Raw genomic sequence first — 18,471 nt, 5'->3', positions numbered from 1 at the left:
GCTGTTTGTGGCTGTTTTCAGGAATAAGCAGAGCAGAAGCGGAAGGAGAAATATCACTGTGCAGACCTTACTGTATCTAGAACAATCTTCTCCAAATGAGTGCTCTCCACATGTTTTGGACTTCAACTCCAATCAACTCCAGCCAGCATGGCCAATTTTCAGGAATCCTGAGAATTGTCCAAAACATCTAGAAGGCACCAGGTTGGGATAGGCTGATCTAGAATGTAATGAAAGCAACAAAGAGTCTAGTGGCATTTGAAAGACTAACAAATTTATTCTGGCATAGACATCTGGGGAGTATGGCTCACTTCATTAGGTGCATGGAGTTTTATGGAGAGTTTCACGTTTTATTCATAATTCTCCATGCAGCTGATGAAGGGGCCTATCTACATGGAGACACTTTATGATATATTTTGGTTTTAATCCAGATTTGTATCAGTTTGCGTTTGCTTCTCTAATGCCACACATAGCCAGTAAAGTGATACATGCATTTTTTTTAAAAAAAAAACTGCTTACATGGGCCAAACAGAACCTGAAACCACATTAGTTGCAGTTGGGTAGGCAGAGTCCTGTGAGCAGGATGAACATAAGGAATTGCATTAGTTTGGGGCAGCAAATGAGCAGAGGCTTGGGCCACAGCTAGACCTAAGGTTTATCCTGGGATCATTCAGAGTTCGCCCCTGCCTGAGCACTGGATCCCCTGTGTGTCACCTAAATGAACAGGTTTGACCCCTGGACGATCGAGGGATAAACCTTAGGTCTAGCTATGGCCTCGGTCTCCCAACTTGCTCCCAGGCTCAATGAAGTAAATGGATGAGAATGAGTTACTTCTGCATATGCACATTTAGCAAACGACTCCTCTTATGTCCACCCTCTCTTGGTGGGAGTAAGGGTTAATGGGAGAAGATATCAGCTTTAAAAAACATCAAAATTTTTGAGGATCTTAGCTCTTCTGTATATGTCCTCTCGTTTGGATTACTGCAATGCGTTATACGTGGGGCTGCCTTTGAAAACGGTCCGGAAGCTTCAGCTGGTACAAAACAGGGCAGCCCGTTTACTAACAGGGACTGGCTGGCGAGATCACATTACGCCAGTCCTTTTACAACTTCATTGGCTGCCAGTCCAGGTCCGGGCCCGATTCAAAGTGCTGGTATTGACATTTAAAGCCCTAAACGGTTTGGGGCCAGGTTATTTGAAGGAACGCCTCCTCCCATATGTACCTACCCGGACCTTAAGATCATCTACAGGGGCCCTTCTCCGTGAGCCCCTGCCAAAGGAAGTGAGGCAGGTGGCTACTAGGAGGAGGGCTTTCTCCGCTGTGGCACCCCGGTTGTGGAATGAGCTCCCCAGAGAGGTCCGCCTGGCGCCTACACTGTACTCCTTTCGTCGCCAGCTGAAGACCTTTTTATTCACTCAGTATTTTAACACTTAATTTTAACTTAAATTTAAATTATACTGTTTTAACTCTGTATTTTAACCTTATATCAATTTTGCTGCGTGGTTTTATCCTGGTTGTGCTTTTTATATTGTATTTTGTATTTGTATTTTTAACTTGTTGGTTGTTTTATGATGATTTTAATTTTTGTGAACCGCCCAGAGAGCTTCGGCTATTGGGCGGTATAAAAATGTAATAAATAAATAAATAAATAAATAAATGTGCACACAATCATAGCAGTCCCTGTTTTTCTTTCTGTGCTCAGTGAAGTGCAATGGATGAGAATGAATTACTTCTGAGCAGCCACATCTAGCAAAAACCTCCCCTCACATCCACCCTCTTTGAGGGAAGTCAGGGTCATTTGGGTCAATAAGCTTTTGGAATCAAAATTCTAGAGATGAAAATTCCCCCCTTCATATGAGTGCCCATTCAAAGCCACAGGCTTGCTCCCTGTCACTCTCCTTGCTTTTACTGGCCCACTACATCACTTCCCAAAGAATTGGAAGCTGCCCATCACTGAGGCGAGCCAGAGGCGGTGGCAGAGGAAAAGAGATGGCTGCTCTTGCTGTTGGTGATTGGTGGCGCTCTCCTGCTTTGCCTTCAACCAAGCCCAGTGCCTTAGTGCAGTGAAAGAGAGAGAGAGAGAGAGAGAGAGAGAGAGAGAGACCAGCACCAGGCTGAACCCAAAGGCAAATGTGGCTGCTGGCAGGGCCGGTGCCAGTCTATTTTGTGCCCTAGTCAAGGCAAGCTACTTGCACCCCTCCAAAAATCCCCAACTTCAATTCAGCTTTTCAAGAATTTATTTATTTATTTATTTGTTTAATTTATATACCGCCCCATACCCGAAGCTCTCTGGGCGGTTTACAAAAGTTAAACACAGTGAACATCAAAAAGTATGCAAAATTTAAAACCATCAAAAATATAAAAACAACAGTATAAAACAGTATCCATTTAAACAAAACAATTCTGGGGTCCATTAAAAAAACAACATATGTTGTTAAATGCTGTTAAAAGAGTTTCTGAACTATTATATTTTCCTTTGTGTTTTTTCTTAAAACAGCTAATTTGTATAAAACTGTGACCTTTAAAGGGCAGTACTGCACCCCTCTGAGGTCTGTGCCCTAGGCGGCTGCCAAGTTGGCCTAATGGTAGCACCGGCCCTGGCTGCTGGAAAGAGGGAGAGAGAGAGAGACTGAGGTGGCAATTTCCCCCTCCTGCATCCCCGCTCTGTCTTGGAGCTTTGTTTTCTTTGCATTGAGATTGGGCTAAGGCTTCTTGTTCCCAGTAAGGCCCAGTATTGGGCAAAAGGCAGGATACAAATCATCATCATCATCATCATCATCATCATCATCATCATCAATAGGAGATGAGGCAGACTACTACCCTCTTGGGGGAAGTCAGGGTAATTTGTGGCAATCACTTTTGGAATCAAAGTTCTGCGAATGTGTGTTCCTTTGTAGGAGCGCACATTCAAAACCACAGGCTTGCTCCCCACCACTGTCCTCACTCCCGTGCTCAGTGAAATTCAATAGGAAGACAAGGAGTTTCTTCTGGATAGGCATGTTCAGCCAACTCCTCCCTTATGTTCACGCTCTTGTGACTAAACTTTCCCTTCCGCCAACCAGTGCTGTTTCCCCCCAGGCCGCATCGAAGGCAGTTCAGGTCGCGCAGACTCCAAAACTGTGTTGAAGCCACTGCAATGGGAAAAGCCATCAGAAAACCAGTTTGCAAATAAATAAACAAACAAACAAATAAATAAATAAATAAATACACCATGAAAAAATGCACTTGCTGCAGAGAGGAGCATACATCATGTGCTATGATAATCTTGAAGGCGCAGTAGAAGCACAGCAAATACCCTGTGTGGATGGGGCTGAAGTGGGCTAAGGTCCATGAAGGCTTATGCCAGAATAAATGTGTTAGTCTTTAAATTACCAAAGACTCTTTGCTGGTTTTGCTGCAATAGATTGGGGTAGCTACCCTTCTGGAAATGGTTAGAATGTAATAGCATACTTTCACTACTCCTGTCAGTTATACCAGTCTAATCCCTGCTAAACAAACACATGCATTCAGATATGCTGTTCATACTCCCCCCTTTTACACACACACACACACACACACACACACACACACACACACACACACACCATGCTTACACCAGCTTCGCCTTCCTCTTGTTTCTCTAATTACGGTGATGCTTTGTTGCATGCTGTTATCTCCTAAATGGACTACTGTTGTGCCCAGAGGTTTCAGCTAAATCAGGGCCCCACTGAACAGGGCATGCTTCATATGAACACAGAGTAAGTGACAGCTTTTGTCTCAAACAGCAAGTTAAAACAGGATGTAAGGAGTGGGTGTAATGAGAGACTGTGGCAAGGAGGACAAAGGTGACAGTGATAGCAGCAGTGACGCTACAGGGAGCAGGCAGCAGCTGCATACACAATCCACCACCCCCCTTTTCAAGTTACAGAAAATGGCTTCTCTGGTCACTTTTGGTTCTGCATAGTCTTGTGCATACAGAATTCCAGCATCTATCGAACTGTTTATGCTCATGTGTTCTTTTGAGAATATAATACTCCCACTAAACAATACTATGCATGTTTATTTAGAAGGAAGTTCCACTGAGTTCAAAGGGGCTTACTCCCAAGTAAGTGTGCATAGGATTGATTCATCCTGAAAGCCTCCCCCACACTGTAGCATGGGTGGGGGTCAACCATAAGGCCCTTTACAGAGTCCACAGCACCCCACTACTACCACCACCACTGTATACACAATTCCATCATTTTAGGTTTATCATGCTATTTGATTTTATATTCTGTTTTGCTCCTGTTTCTTTGCTTTTTGCTTTCGATTTGTAAACTTGTTTTTATGTGTTCTGAGTCACCCCGAGAGAAGTAATGCTAAAGTTGCCTAGAAATGTTTGAATGGAATTAAATGGAAATTTTCAAGATGAGAAATAAGTATGGAAGACTGGCTGGCTCACTCCACTGTGGAAATGGATGAAGCTTGCTATTTAAATCACCTCCTGTGATTTAAGCTGGCAACACCTCAGTGTTTCTCACACTGGGAAACTGATATAGTCAGATACTAAGAGGATGAATTTGGGGGCTTTTGGCTGAGGTTTTTATTGTGCAACAGTCCTGCCTCTTTCACGCAATTTTATGGGGAGGGGAATCCAGACATTATTGTCTTCCCCTTGTAACCCTTTTGTGTTTTCCCAGTGCTTCCTCCATCTTCTCTTCTTCACAAAGAATCATTAAGGAAGAAAAGATGGAAGAGCTGGACAATGTCCTTTAGGGAGCAGTCCTAAATTTAGAATGTTCGGTTTCCTGGCTCCATGCCCATAGACAAGGCTCTGAGTTGGGAACCAGAAAATCGTGCTCCCTGCCCCTCCTCCTCCCCCTCATAACCAGTGCAGAGAGAACCACACTGGCCATCTCCCTGCACTCACAAAATGGAGCATGGAGTTGGGGAAAAGGAGGTGTTCCCGGGGATGGGTAAGGGAGGAGACTGGGGACATGGGCTTATGAGGTATCCCCAGCCTCCTTTCCACTCTCCCTGAAGCCTCCACTAGATGGGCAAAATCGCCCACCTAGCCTCCAGTGACAATGCTGGATCCACTGCACACACCTCCCCCCACCCACCTGAATCTGCTCCTTTGGGAGAAGTACAATCGCTTATTTGCAACCTTGCTCCAAGGGACATGGTCTAAACAGCATCCCTGCTCCCTGTACTCACTGTTATAAAACGTCTCTTCTTTAAGAACATAAGAACAGCCAAGGGCCCATCTAGTCCAGCACTCTGTTCACACAGCGGCCAACCAGTTGTCAACCAGGGACCCCAAGTAGGACACTGTGCAGCAGCGCCCTCCTAAGCAACTGGTGTAGTTACTGCCTCTGATACTGAAGGTACAAGCATACTTTCTGTATGCTGCTGCATTCAATTGCTGTGGGCAGGGGCTAAAAGCGTGAGTAAGACAACTAAGGTGCTGTATGCATTCTAATAGCTTCATCTCATGTACCTGTTTCCCTTGAATTATCCCCTACAGCACTAAGCTGTCACTGTTGTTGTTGTTGTTAGCTAAATCAGACCCCGGGCAGCAGCGCTCCTAAGATCCTTTGCATACCAGGAAATGGTTTTAAGAAGGGAAAGTTAAAAAATCATAAAAAATCAACCGATGACTCAATCCAATTCAAATTTGGTATGCTTAAAGTTCTCTTTAATGTCTATTACTGTGCCAGTTTTGATGACTTTATCTTTAAAACTTACGCAGATGTAAGCATTTGTTTAATTTTTCTATAAACATGATCCTGCGCCTCCAGTGGCTGCTTGGAAAACAACAAATGATTCACTTTAAAACTAGTAGCTAATTACCTTGATTCTTTTCCCTTAATAGCACAATTAAAGCAGGATGCATGGGAGTACTTCACAGTCAAAGCAGATTACAAGCTGGAAAACTTTGGAGTCCTTTGCACACAATTCGCAGTGATTGCACAGTGTAACGCTGGTGTGATAAAGCTCTAATTGTCATTTTAAAAAGGCATCCTCCAAATCTCCTCAGTAGGGAAAAATAGTACAAATAGGACCATTTATTTAAGAAGGATGACCATGAGTAAATAGGGACAATTGGAGCATGTGTTGGGAGAGTAGGTAACATCAGGAAGAAGAGTGTTGGAGGATTTCAGCTAATCAAGCAAATGAAATGGTCAGTCTGTAAGCTCCATCACACTGGAGGTTAACACGCTCCCTACCTTCGCTTCTCAGCTGGTGTTTTCGTTCCTCAGTTACTTCCTCTTTTCAAAAGAGGAAGCACTGAACGAGCATGAGGCCCACTGAGTCTGCTGTTCCAATAGCGCTGCTTCTCCTACACACAGCAGGAGAGAGCAGCAATTCCGAGTTTAAAAAAACCTCGGACTTAATGAGGGTTTTTGTTGTTGTTGTTGCACAAGGAAGTCCAGAAGGGGCGGAAGGCATCATGTGAGGGACCTGAGCAAACTCTGTGAGTGCCCAGTAACAAGCGTGCAAGAAAACGCTCATCAGATGGAGCTCTGTGGTGCAATGAGGAAATTATTGGGCTTGGCTGAACAAGAGAAGAAGTTAAACAACAACAACAACAACAACAACAACAACCAACTTGCCCAGTCATGAAGGTTACTTGATAGCCCTGGGCTGGTAATTTATCTTTCAGTTGAAAAAAAAAAGTGAGAGGGTTGTTGTGAGGATAAGGGAGATAAGAATCACATGAATCACTTCCCAGGTTGCAAACCTATACCCACTTAGGTGGGAGTAAGGCCCACTTAATTGAGTGTAAATTCCTTCTGAATAGATGTATTGGACCACACCACCAAGCCTCTTTGTTTTGCTCTATCTAGAATACTGTATCACACCTCAACATGTAACAGGCTGTCAGTAGGCCCTGGGATTTATTTTAGGGGTGTGCACGGACCCCCCGCTCTGCCCCGTGGGCCGATCCGAAAATTTCGGATCGGCCTGCTCCGCTCCGCGCCGCTCCACCCATACTCCGCTCCTCTTCGCCGCGGAGCTCCGGCTCTGAATTGGAGCTCCGCAGTGGAGGGGAGTGGTGCCAGGTAAGGCCGGGAGAGGAGGGCGGGGGGGGTTACCGGGCCCTGCCGCCATCGCCGCCCATGTGGCAACGGCGGCAGAGCCCGGTAAGGGACCAAGGGAGAGGGGGGCCTTACCTGCCTCCGTCCGCGGTCCGTCGGCTTCTTCAATTGAGCCCGCGGTTCAAGCAGGAAGTCTGGGCCGCAAGTGTGGCCCAGACTTCCTGGTTGAACCGCAGGCTCAACTGAAGAAGCCGACGGACCGCGGACGGAGACAGGTAAGGGAGAGGAGGGGGGGTTTACTGGGCCCTGCCGCTGTCGCCGCATGGGCGACAGCAACAGCGGCAGGGCCCGGTAAACCCCACTTACCTTTCCGGAGGAGCTCCAGATCGAGGCGAAGGATCCGCCTTCACCTCGATCCTCTTCGCCACGCTCCGCCGGCCCCCCAATCCTCTTCGCCTCTGCCTTAAGGGGAGGCGAAGCACCCCGCTCCGCTTCTAATTCGCCGGTCCGATTAGAAGCGGAGCACATCCCTAATTTATTTTACCCTGAACTGCAAATTGGCAAGTTTATACTGACATCATTGGAATGAGTCCTAGCTCATGTAAATGAGAGGACAGTGCCTGTCAAGAGTACCTTGCGCTAGAAAATACTAAATTCCTTCAAATAGCTGTTTGCATTAAATACCAAACCATCCATTTTGTCGCAGTGCTACTAATCAGCTGATATAATGAAGGGAAGGCTTGATGTGTGAAATGTTCTCTTTTTAAAAAATGTTGATGGTTTTTGGTGTGGAACATTTATCTTGAATAGAAGCAACAGGAAACCGATGTGGGTTTGGTTGCAACAACTGGACATTTATAGTTGCTCTTTGAACAACAAATCATGAGATAAGGCAGAACTTAAAAATAAATGAATAAACCCAGCACTGTAAGTTTCTTTCTAGCTATGGTACATCCTAGGCAGGATCTACACTACTGCTTTAAAACGGTTTATAACAGTAGTGACAAATGTTGGGGCCAAGGACACACTCCATATACAGTTTTCAAACCATTTTCAAAGTGTCATATCCTGCTTGGTGTAGATCCGGCCCTAGAAAGAGAATGACTTGAATCTTTTTAAAAAAACTTTCTTTGTTTGCCTGAGTTCCTTCCATTCATTTATTTTCACTTGATACAATATTAAGTAGATCGTGTAATCTCTATTGGCACTATATAGACCTAGAATGGGGTCAGGAAAGCAACAGAGAAGCTCTTCAGTGTGCTAGAATCTGTGGGGTGTCCTGCGGGCTGTCTAAACGTCCTCTTTCCTCTACAGTGGTGGTAAATCAGTGTTGTGTCAGTTATAGGACAAAGCCGCCAATTTGCAGCCACCAGGGGGCTTTCCCCCAAAGCTGCGCTGTAAAAAAGTCGGGGTAAAAAGTCCCTTCTGCCATGTGACCTAGCTCTGGCATCGAGCCCGGGGCAGTCTGGGGTGGCTGGCTGGCTAGAAAACCCCGCACACACTGCTGGCATGGGGATTTCCTGCTCCCACCCCGCAGCAGTGATACCATGGGGTTTCAGGGGGAAGGAATGGCAAAGCAGCACCGCGAAGACAGCCCCTGGACTTCCCAGCAAGGAGTTATGCCTACCTGTGTTGTCCTATATCACCCAATAAGATTTCAAAGTAGGGCGAGGAAAAGCATAATTTAAAATCAAACTCCTATCCCACATATTTTATTGCTAAAAAAGTGAAAACAAATAGCATGACAAAATACATTTTAGGGCATTTCCAAAAATAAGCACACTGTTCATCTTCTGATCCATCTGCATCAAACAGTAAGACAATTGGTTTGTATGTTACCCTGTGGTTTTCTAACGAGGCAGCAGATAGTCTATATAAGGAGGACTTCCTTCCATGCACATTGTATAATTCCCTAGAAGTAAAAACAAAAGCTCATTCATGTGTGAACTCCTTAGTATAGTTTTGGAACACTCATGGAATTCTGGTGAATTCATAACATATTTGGGCAATTTACAGTATAGTTGCTCATTTTACTTAAAAGCTAGCCCAAGTGAGTTTGATGGGACATACTCCCTTAGATAATGAACATTTGAATAAGGGGAGGACTCTGCTTCAGTTTTATGCAGATATCTAAGTCAACATTGCAAATAATAATAATTGTTTATATAATTCCTCCCTTCCATGCCATTTGGTACTCGGTACAAATTACTTAAGACAGCAAATGCAATATCACCCAAGATGTTTTTCATAACATAATGCAATAAAGTTTACTAGAGCCTAAATCTATCATTGTCATTGTGGCCTGCAGGCAGCTGAGACAAAAAGAATGGAGTAAGACATGTTACAAAGTGACAGACTTTGTATTTCTGGGTGCAAACATTACTGCAGATGCTGACTGCAGCCAGGAAATCAGAAGATGTTTACTTCTTGGGAGGAGAGCAATGACAAATCTTGATAAAATAGTTAAGAGCAGAGACACTACACTGACAACAAAGGTCCGCATAGTTAAAGCAATGGTATTCCCCGTAGTAACCTATGGCTGCGAGAGCTGGACCATAAGGAAAGCTGAGCGAAGGAAGATAGATGCTTTTGAACTGTGGTGTTGGAGGAAAATTCTGAGAGTGCCGTGGACTGCAAGAAGATCAAACCAGTCCATACTCCAGGAAATAAAGCCAGACTGCTCACTTGAGGGAATGGTATTAAAGGCAAAACTGAAGTACTTTGGCCACATAATGAGAAGACAGGATACCCTGGAGAAGAGGCTGATGCTAGGGCAAGTGGAAGGCAAAAGGAAGAGGGGCCGACCAAGGGCAAGATGGATGGATTATATTCTGGAGTTGACAGACTTAACCTTGGGGGAGCTAGGGGTGGCGACAGCCGACAGAAAGCTCTGGCGTGGGCTGGTCCATGAAGTCACGAAGAGTCGGAAGCGACTGAACGAATAAACAACAAGACATGAGCTAGCCCTAACAAAACCAGCTCGGAGAATCCCTCCCTTTGGAGCTCTCGGAAGGGTAGAACTTCCACATGGAGGCAGATCTCCACAGGATGGCCAACTAGCCATATCGTGAACAGTGATCCCTATGTAAGCTCTTCATGCAGAGCTGAGAGGGAAGATGTTTGAGAGAAGTCACTTGTTCATTCTCAAGAGCAAATCACTCCAGAAGTGGTTTCACTTTTGTGGGCCTGAAGTGGCAGACCTTCTTTCTCCCTCCCTCTCTCTCCCACCACCAAGCAAACTGGGCACACATTTGAAACACAACATCAAACTTCCACATTCATTGCATTGTTACACTGAGCATGATGAATCTGTAAGAAGAATCCTGTGCCCCCAGCTTGCACCCTGCCTGGGTGGTGCTGGCAATGTGGGTGGGAAATAGAAGCCAGAACCCTAAGGCCAAAGTTACAAGCCACCCAGAGACTTAGTCCTACATTATTGCCTCTCCCCAAATTTTCCTCCCATTCCACAAGTGGTAGGGGAATAGATTTACCAAAATAAGCTAGTATTCGAAAAGGAGAGAGATATTTTCCTCAAATTCTCCACAAATAAAAGCTTCCAGAAAAAAATAGACTCCAATGATTTTAAAAAAAACAGACCATAGCAGAAAAGAGGAGAGGATGGAACGAACATTAAACTGTACATAAATGCAGGAGAGGAACTTCCTTGGGAAGAAAAGTAATATCAGATGTTCTCTAAAACAAGAAATAAATTTAGCTCTTAATGTGTTAATTAGCATTAAGCCCTTTTATCCCTTCTCACTGAATGCTAAAATATTGCATCTAATTTCCAGCAATCTTTCATGCATACTGCAATAACTATGGGTTGTAAAACTGGAGAGGGTTGTTTCAAAGAGATTATGTCAGTTGTATTACATTTGAAGCTACATTGTTCATTTCTGAAGGATTATTATTATTATTATTATTATTATTATTATTATTATTATTATTACAGTGTAACACCTTTAAGAAGAAATAATGCCCAGTCCTATCAGCTACTCTATCTGTATATTCTAGTGTTCTTCTGGCAGCTTATCACCACCATTGTGCTTCAGCTGTCAATAAGATTTGACCATAAACTCTGCTGGGAAGAATATTCCATTTATGTCTATGATGTGCCGTTCGTTCGGATGTAACATTTGGGCGTCACTTCCACTTTTGACTAAACACTGTCTAGCTTAATGCCTGAACCCTAAGCTGTGTTTAATTTTAAGTATGGTTTATTGAAACTGTTTGAAGTTGACTTGTTTTAGTACGCCATAATTAAAAGTAATAGTAATGTGTCCAGGGCAGGATCTACACTACTGCTTTAAAACTGTTTATAAAGTTATTGACAACTGTTGGGGCCCAGGACACACTCCATATACAATTTTCAAACCATTTTCAAAGTGTCATGTCCGCTTGGTGTAGATCTGACCCAGGTTTGGATGTAACACTAAGCGGTAGTTCAGTGCTGGGAACGGGGGGGGGGGGGGTTGAACCCAGAAATGAGAGCTTCCAAACTCCTCCCCATGGCCATGCCACAGGCAGAGGAAGGAAACACAAGCCCAAATCGTGGTTTACCATTACATACGAACACAGCCTATAAATTAGGCCTATCAAACACGATCTGGATTCTGTTAGAGATCAAGTTTTTGAATCAGCTGCTTCATTTACATTCCTCACTTGCAGAAACAATTTTGTTCCCTGGAATTCCCTTTCCTGGAATATGAGCATAGTTACCAAATAACATTAACAGAGACCATTTGCAAAGCTTTTAAGCTTTACATCTGTGGCATATGAAACTGAAATTGTCTTCAGTTTGGCTGAGAAGTTGGTCTATTTTTTTAAAAAAAATCATCATTATTGTCAGAATCATCATCATCATAGTAGCCAATTAATTTTGGGTGTTTGTGTGAAAAATCAGTAAGAAAGAAACCCCCCTCCCAAATCCTACAGACTAATTGGTTCATTGGACACAAGCTCTTGTAGGAAACAATATCAGATGTTTGAAGAATATTGAGGAGATGGTATATACACTCATATGCATCTCCCCAATACTTTACGTACGTACACACACACACACACACACACACACGAGCTGTGGAAGATGAACTAAAGGTGTAAGCCATAAGGACATTATCCCGTGCAAGCTTGTGTATTAGCATATCATGCTAAAACATAGTTGAGTGCTATGTTGGACTCGATGGCCTTGTAGGCCCCTTCCAACTCTGCTATTCCATGATTCTATGATTCTATGTGCATGCACAGAAAGGAGTCCACATGAAAACTGGGCTCATGTGTTCCCCCCTCCCCTTTCGTTCTCCCATGAAAGCAAGAGGAGGAAAAAAGAAGCTAGAATTCAATTTTGCTTTAGCAGATTCCTGGTTCATCGTTATATGTGAACCAGGAATTGTTGTTTAAAATAAATTATAGTTTACTGAACAAGTCAGCAGTACAATCCAGAGCTTGTAGTTGGCTTGTTTAGTAATTGACTAAAGCTTCTTTTAAATCATTATTCCTGGTTCACACACACAAGCCAGGAATCTGCTGAACTGAAATTGAATTCAGGTTTATTCCTCCTCCCAGGGCTTGTCTATACACGCTATATTCTCTGTCGTGGATGCACAGTTGTGCTCCATTTTTATATGATGCAGCAGCCACATCATATGATACCCTGCGAAGCTGTGCATTTTTGATATGGCATTTTACCAAGCGTTTTTACTGTGCTCCAATTTCACCACGGTTGCTGTGCATGTGTCAGTAGCGGCTTCAGTTCAGATTAAGAGAGTGGGCGTAGTTAGGGGGTGGATCCCAGTGCAGGGGAGATGTGAGAATACAGAACAGGAGGCCACCATGGTGACATTACTGTCTCATTCTGGAACAAAGCAAAGGGCAGTTATTATGTGCAATGCATAAATTCAATGAACTGTAGCAGTGCAGCTGCACAACTTCAGGCTTTCAAAGCTACAATGTTGTGCAGAGTTGCCAGACCACAAAACAAAAATGCTTTTGGAGATTTTCAGTCACTCAATATTTGCTGCCCATTGCTCCCATGCAACAACGGCACTGTGAAGTTTCCTGGCTGGATAGCTCTTCTTTCTTCTCTTCATCTTTCTTCTCCTCAGCAGGAGGAGCACCACCAGCCAGTGCCCCTCTGCCAGCAGGGGCTGAAGAAGCTGGAGCACCACTGCCAACTCCTACCTTGTAACCCTACTGTAGCCGCTTTGCAGCCGCGATGGTGCAAAAGTTCTTAGGGGAATCAGTAGCTAAAGCGGTGCCATATACAGTAGATGCCCTTCCGCCTGGTCGCATGGAAAGAAGAGAGAGGAGTGGGGAGCGTGCAAGCCTCAGGCATCACTCAGGCTCCTTTCTGCCATGCACAAAGCACTAAACTATGGTTAAATCTTAGGAAGCACCACAAAAGCACAGTAGCGCACTTCCCATTCATTCCGGTAGTGTTTGTAACGAAGAACTCTGAGCTGAATTATAACAAGGTAAGCACTAAAGACAACTGGAATATAAAATGCATCAGTGCTTAGAGTACAAAGGTGGGACATAATTTGAACATCTGCAATGTGAACCGTTAGCTTTTTGGCAATGAAAGAACCACCCATCATTCTCGTTCAGATTTCCAAGAAATCAAGTCAAATTTGGTAATGGATTTCAGTTCTGCGAGCTTTTGCGTATGTGTTCAGGAATCTTCCTCTCATTCCCTATTCCGTTGTTTTGTTTTGATGTGACAGCCTGTTTGCATTCTTACTGTGATGTTGGTTGGTTTTCTTTGGTAAATATTTTGTCAGGCTGCTTACTTTTCAATTTTTTTTATATATAAAAGTGTCAAATCTTTTAACAACTTCTGGAAATCCAAAGAAGAAACATAGACATGATTATTCAAGAAGCAGTTCAAGAAGTTGTTCTGACTTTATACTGTTAGTTTTCCCCTACCCAGTGCCTGTTTACCCTACCCTGTGCCTGTTTGCATTCTCTTCCCCTCCTTATTGTTTTATTATGATTTTATTAGAATGTAAGCCTATGCGGCAGGGTTGTTTTACTCTGTATAGCACCATGTACATTGATGGTGCTATATAAATAAATAATAATAAATAATAATAATTTTGTGATATCCAGAGAGTTACCAAAACAGAGCATATAATCAAGATTTTAGAGAGTGAGAATGTTCTGTTGATAAAAGCAGGGAACTAGAGGACAGCAATGTTTTAGAAGACCAGTGAAAATTATTCAGTTGGTTGATACATTTCTATACTGCCTTTCTGGCCACAACAGGGGGCCCCTAATACCACAAAATCAATTTAAACAATAACAGAATTAAAACAGCATTTTCAAGGGGGTACTGCAACTATCTTTACATTAGTTGGCTAATTCAAGGATTGGGACTGCAGCCTGTTCTGGATAGCGCTGCACTCCCTCTGAAGAATCAGGTTTGCAGTTTGGGAGCGCTCGTGGATTCAACATTGCTCCTGAGTGCCCAGTTGACTGCTGTGGCCAGGACAGCTTTTGCCAGCTTCAACTGGTGAACCAGCTGCACACAGTCCTGGAGACAGATCTGGCGAAAGCGATACCTTGATTGCCACCTGAGTGGAACACCACAATGCACTCTACATAGGGCTGCTCTCAAAGAGTATTCAAATACTGTAGCGGGTGCAAAATCTGGCAGCCAGATTGCTTGCTGATAATACGTTTTCCAGATCACATTATACCAGTCTTATATCAATTGCATGGGTGTCTGGTTCAAGGTGCTGCTTACCTATAAAGCCAGAAGGTGATCTATTTTGTTCTGGCTTTATTTATTTTATTTATATTGTTTCTGTTGATTTTGCTTAGTCTTTCCCAACCTGGTGCCCTCCAGATGCCTGGGGATGATGGCAGTTGTAGTCCAAACACACCTGGAGGGCACCAGGTTGTGGGGAGGCTGATTTTGCAGTTTTTAGTATATTTTGTGCGTGTTTTAAATTGCATTTATAGTTTTGAATTTTGCAAGACCCTAAGGAATTTTACTGAAGGGTGGAATATAAACCTCTACAATAAGTAAATAAATAAGCAAATAAGCATTAATATCTGGGACCAATGAGAAACAGACATAGAAAAGATCTACATGATGAGAATAAACTTTGACAAGTCTCTCCCTTCATACCATATGATAACAGTTCTTCTCCTGTATGGATTTCAAATATAGCCTTGGATTTTTAAATAATTTAAAATATGAGCAGATCTGTATTTTTCCATAAGAATTAACACTTTGGATGCCTAGTGAATGCAGTGGGAGCAAAGCAAAATCTAGTTTTCAATTATGGTGGGTGAATACAGACAACTATTTACCAAGAGGTAAGTTAGCAGAGTGTACATGTTACTGCATAGCAAACTAGTTACCTAAATTGCCCTCCAGGCAGTGAAGAGAATTTTTAATACCCTTTCATCCTTGAGCAGAAGTCTGGGTGGGAAAGCAGGGTGGAGGCCTAAAAATTTCCTCTCTACTTAGCAGGATGAAAGGGTTGAGCAGTTTATCAAGGGGTTGCTATCATTCATACTGTAATAAATCACCATTGGCAAATGTAAATCTGTACTGACTTCAGCATAAAGCTGTAAGCACTTCCTAGAGCTGAGTAGTAATCATCCACCATTTTTAATTTGTTGGAAGGAAAGCTCTGGAACGCACTTCAACAGCTTTTTGCATGTTACCTGAACAGGCCCAGACCAAGCTATTTTGCCGCCTGAGGTAAGAAGCAACTGCAACTCGCTGCCGCCTTCCTTCCCAGTTGTGGGGAGCTGATCCAAATTCTTGTGAGAGTCTCCTGATGTCTTGTGAATGTCTTCAGGTGAGTGGGAGCATGTGCTGAGAGGAAGAGAAAGCCCTGCTGGTTGCTCTCTTGCTACAGCAAATGCCATGGTGGAAGAGCAGCTGGCATAGAGGTGGAAGTGGGCCTTCCTGGCAGGGCTGAGGGGATTGGTACAATTTGGCACTCTTCTGTCTCTGCTGCCTGAATCGTTTGTCTCAGTCGGCCTCATGAGAAGGCCAGCCCTGTATCAGAAATGTGAGGATCTATGAGTGAGATTTATATTTGGTGACTCCCGTTTACACATTACCTTGTTGTTGTTTATTCGTTCAGTCGCTTCCGACTCTTCGTGACTTCATGGACCAGCCCATGCCAGAGCTTTCTGTCGGCTGTCGCCACCCCCAGCACCCCCAAGGTCAAGTCTGTCACCTCCAGAATATCATCCATCCATCTTGCCCTTGGTCGGCCCCTCTTCCTTTTGCCTTCCACTTTCCCTAGCATCAGCCTCTTCTCCAGGGTATCCTGTCTTCTCATTATGTGGCCAAAGTACTTCAGCTTTGCCTTTAATACCATTCCCTCAAGTGAGCAGTCTGGCTTTATTTCCTGGAGGATGGACTGGTTTGATCTTCTTGCAGTCCAAGGCACTCTCGGAATTTTCCTCCAACACCACAGTTTAAAAGTATCTATCTTCCTTCGCTCAACTTTCCTTATGGTCCAGCTCTCGCAGCCATAGGTTACTACGGGGAATACCATTGCTTTAACTATGCGGACCTTTGTTGTCAGTGTGGTGTCTCTGCTCTTAACTATTTTATCAAGATTTGTCATTGCTCTCCTCCCAAGAAGTAAACGTCTTCTGATGTCCTGGCTGCAGTCAGCGTCTGCAGTAATCTTTGCGCCCAGAAATACAAAGTCTGTCACTGCCTCCACGTTTTCTCCCTCTATTTGCCAGTTATCAATCAAGCTGGTTGCCATAATCTTGGTCTTTTTGAGGTTTAACTGCAACCCGGCTTTTGCACTTTCTTCTTTCACCTTCGTCATAAGGCTCCTCAGCTCCTCCTCGCTTTCAGCCATCAAAGTGGTGTCATCTGCATATCTGAGGTTGTTAATGTTTCTTCCTGCGATTTTAACTCCACATTACCTTACGTAGTTCAAAAAGAAGAATCATATATTTCTCGGGGACTGTCAATACGGTGGTGGTTTGCTGCCATGACGAGCTCAAACCATGCGCTTTTTCCGCTGTTGGGTAGTAGTGGCTAATCCTGATGTGGCAGTGAAAGGGTGGGATTTCTGTCACTGGGCCTGCTCCTGTCCTCTGCCTGGATGGACAACGACCAATTAGGGGTTGCCATCCACCCACCCAATTTTCCGCTGCAACTCTGGAGTGAGGCTAAATGGCAGATATGGTGTATTCACCTTGCTGTGGAGAAAAAAGTCAGGGCATGTCCCCAACTTTTTTTCTTTGGAGTTTTGAGACAAAGCCCTGCAGTGGCTGTGAATCTGCGTTATATAACTGACACAGCTCGGATTCACAGCCACTGCAGGGCTTTGGGCTCATATAGGTAGTCCCTTGTTCTGTTATGCTTCTCATAACAGGCAACAGTGGCTGTTATGTAACTCAAATTACAATAATGTTATAAAATATAGTAAGTGCACAATGATGACTTCCACTTCACTTTATTGTATGTTTATTTATTTATATATGCCTGCCTGAGACTTGAGCTCTGTTGGAGGAGTCCTTCTCCGCATCCCACCAGCATAACACATTCGCTATGATGGGACAAGGGAGAGGGCTTTCTCTGTTGTGGCACCCAGACTGTGGAATGCCCTCCCCTTGGAGGCCTGACTGGCACCAACACTGATTTTATTCCGGCGCCAAGTGAAAACATGGCTTTTCAACAAAGCTTTTAATGGTTGAATTCACTAGGCACATTGTTTTAACTGTTTTAATAGTTTTACTGCTTTTAAATTATCTATTGTTTTAACTTGGTCTATGGTTTAATTTGTTTTTAGCTGTGTATATTTACTGTTTTTATAATGTATGTTTTTATCTGTACACCGCCCTGAGATCTTATTGATATAGGGCGGGATATAAATGTTTTAAATAAATAAATAAATAAATAAATACAGGGACATGGAGTCAAAGCAAAAGTTAATATGAGTTGATGGGCTGTTTTGTCTTAGGACAGCCTTCTTCAACCTAGTACCCTCCAGATGTTTTGGAGTATAACCTACACTATCTCTGGTCTTTGACCAAGCTGGCTGGGACTGTTGAGTAATATAGTCCAAAACTCCTAAAGGGTGTCAGATTGGGGAGCACAGAGCACATAGTTAAACTATGGAATTTGCTACCACAATATGCAGTGATGGCCAGCAATTTCGAGGCTTTAAAAGTGGGCTAGATAAATTCCTAGAGGAGAAGGCTATCAATGGCACTAGTCCTGATAGTTATGTACTACCTCCAGTAGAGGCAGTACACCCATGTACACCAGTTGCGGGAAACATGGGCAGGCAGATGTTGTTGCATCTTCCTGCCCATGGGTTACTGGTTGTGGGTTACTGGTCAACAGCTTGTTGGCCACTGTGTGAACAGAAAGCTGGACGACATGGACCCTTGGTTACTCTTGTTCTGTTCCTATGTTCGTCTGAGGGCTGTCATAGGATAACTAACCTTGAAATCAGGACCTAAGAAGGTTAATGTGGA

This window comes from Elgaria multicarinata, chromosome 5 (genome assembly GCF_023053635.1).
Source record: "Elgaria multicarinata webbii isolate HBS135686 ecotype San Diego chromosome 5, rElgMul1.1.pri, whole genome shotgun sequence".
Lineage (NCBI taxonomy): Eukaryota > Metazoa > Chordata > Lepidosauria > Squamata > Anguidae > Elgaria > Elgaria multicarinata.
This window is presented reverse-complemented; position numbering follows the sequence as displayed.